General features: G+C 37.6%; 1 pseudogene; it reads right to left on the bottom strand.

The window, feature by feature from the left end:
* Positions 1 to 1,810: 1,810 nt before the first annotated feature.
* LOC120880455 lies at positions 1,811 to 2,046 on the bottom strand (annotated as a pseudogene).
* Positions 2,047 to 2,670: the final 624 nt, after the last annotated feature.

The following is a 2,670-nucleotide window of genomic DNA, read 5'->3' as shown; positions in this document are numbered from 1 at the left end:
TCTGTGCAACCCCATAGATGGCAGCACACCAGGCTCCCCCGTCCCTGGGATTCTCCAGGCAAGAACACTGGAGTGGGTTGCCATTTCCTTCTCCAATGCATGCATGCATGCTAAGTTGCTTCAGTTGTGTCTGACTGTGTGACCCTATGGACACAGCCCACCCACCAGGCTATCTACCATCTACCAACCCCAAACTTCCAGTCTTCTCTTTCCCTCCACTTCCATTTGGCAACCACAAGTCTGTTCTTTATGTCTATGACTCCCTTTCGGTTTTGTAGATGGGTTCACTCGTGCCATATTTTATATTCCACATATAAATGATCCAGATATCATACTTTTTAAGTACTGTACTTAAATGAGTGGGAGATTAAAAATATCAAAGGAAAATCTCTGCTAAATCTCATCAGATACATTGAAACCTGCCATATCATGACTTATCATGACGTATTTAGGCTGATGGCATAATTGTCTTTTGAATACTCCAAATTGAGATACTCTGGATATTTGACCGTATGAGCTAATTATAATTGCTTTGGAATCTGATCAAAGTACTGAGTTTAAATTATTTTTAGAATAGAAGTATGGAGTATGGGCACAATATTTGCGACTAAATAAAAGCAGTATTTTTCTTTCCATATTGAAAACCATTACAAGGGAAAATAAATTCTCAAAAATAAAACTATTATATAGCATAAGAATTTTGGTATCAAGGGATTATTAAATACCAGAGTGCTGATCATGAAAATACAAGGTATTGCTGTATTTAGTCTACAAGGCGTTGCAACAGAAATTTATCTGTAGCAAGTCTGTGCTTGCATGACAAACAAAAAGAGCAGTCTTCTAGCTGAAATTATAATAAAAAGAAATCATATTGCATGAATAATGCTACAGCATTGGTCAAAACTCATGCCTGCATATCTAAAAGGCATTAAAAATGTGGGGACTCAGAATAATAAAGCCAGAAAATAAATGAGCACCTAATCCAAAACATTTGAAAATCTAAGAGAGAAGCCCAGAAAAATGATATTATTGGAGATTCCATATCAAGAAGAATCAATGCATATATGTTGTAGGTGTCCTTGGAGATTCATTGAATGGTGGGTGGCTTAGTTTTCCCTTGGGAGATGAATATAAAATTGTTCACAAATAGCACAGATCTAAGTAGGGCCTAACTTACCTTTGCTGAGAAAGATCTGTACAAACAAGACTTTCTTCTGATCTGCTCAATGGGACAAAGTCATATTCACATTTATTTAAACCACACTTTGTGAGGGTTTTTTTTTGAAAGCAGAAAAATAATTTATTCCAAAAGGTAGTAGAAATAAGAAATTCATCCTGATAATATACTTTGGTATAATTCTGGTGGGACAAATTTTCCCTCTGAACAAGTTTTCCTACTGACGGCCCCCCTGGAGTCTTATTGTCATGTAACATTTTTAAACACTCACTGATTTTCATGTTGTGAGCAGGTAGGAGCCATCTTCAAAATCACTGGTTCCAAGGAGAGAGTAAGGTTATCTCTCAGAAGAATAGCACTTTTGATCTCAGAGTACCTAATCATTTCATTGAGGCAGCACAGTTTAGATTAAGTGGGCACATCACTCATCAAAGTGTAAAAATGGTGACAGGAGAAAATCACTGCACTGTAGAATAAAATGTTCAGATGTGGTGTGAACATTTAAGGCAGCTGATCGCCAAAGGGGGCGAATCAAGGAAGGTGATCTGGGGATGGAAGTGATTTTGCATCTAGAGGAGTTCTCTTTGTGACCTCAATGACTGAGCACTGGCAAGCAAGCCTTCTTCCTCAAGGTCAATGATACTCGAGGTACCAGACAGTTTCATTTTTCAAGCGTGTTCTAAAGAGAAGACTGATGTGAGCCAGAATTGCAATCAGCCAAAAGATGAACAAACGGAACAGGTCATCAGCACAGTGATGATAACTCCTTGGCTGGGATCCTTAGGGATGAACCAGGGCACCAGGAAACCGATGAAGCCCCAGAACATGCTCATTACAGGAAGAGGCACGGTGCGGCCAGTATAGGCCATGGTTGCTCTCACTTTGTGCTTGTGAGAGAGGAAATGAAACTCATATTTATTAAGTGTCTGGTCTATGCCAGCACCAAGTTATGTATCTCTCTCATAGCTTTCTTATAGCAAAGTTATTTTCTTTTTAAAAAATATCATTATCTTTATTTACTTGTAAAGAAATGGAAGCTCAAAGAGGTGAACTAACAGCAAGTTAAGTGTCGATTAACAGAGGAATGGATAAAGAAGTTGTACCTACATACATATATATATATATATATACACATATAAGCATACATATATATCTACATGCATGCAATAGGATATCACTCAGCCATAAAAAAGGACTACATTTTGCCATTTGAAACAACATGGATGGACTTGGAAGGCATTATGCTAAGTGAAATAAGTCATACAAGGAAATACCAAATGATACCATTTATATATGGACTCTCAAAACTACAACAGATGAGTGAGTAAAACAAACAAGAAGCAGACTCATAGAGGACAAACACATGATGGGGAATAGAAAGGTGGGAGTGGCACGTATAAACTATTGAGTGTAAGGTAAGCTCAAGGATGTATGGTATAACATGGGGAATATAGCCACTATTCTGTAATAACTGTAAATGGAAAGTAAAGATG

The sequence above is a fragment of the Oryx dammah genome, unplaced genomic scaffold (genome assembly GCF_014754425.2).
Source record: "Oryx dammah isolate SB20612 unplaced genomic scaffold, SCBI_Odam_1.1 HiC_scaffold_21, whole genome shotgun sequence".
Classification (NCBI taxonomy): domain Eukaryota; kingdom Metazoa; phylum Chordata; class Mammalia; order Artiodactyla; family Bovidae; genus Oryx; species Oryx dammah.
Note: the sequence above shows the minus strand (reverse complement) of the source record. Positions and strands in the feature narration are given on the sequence as shown.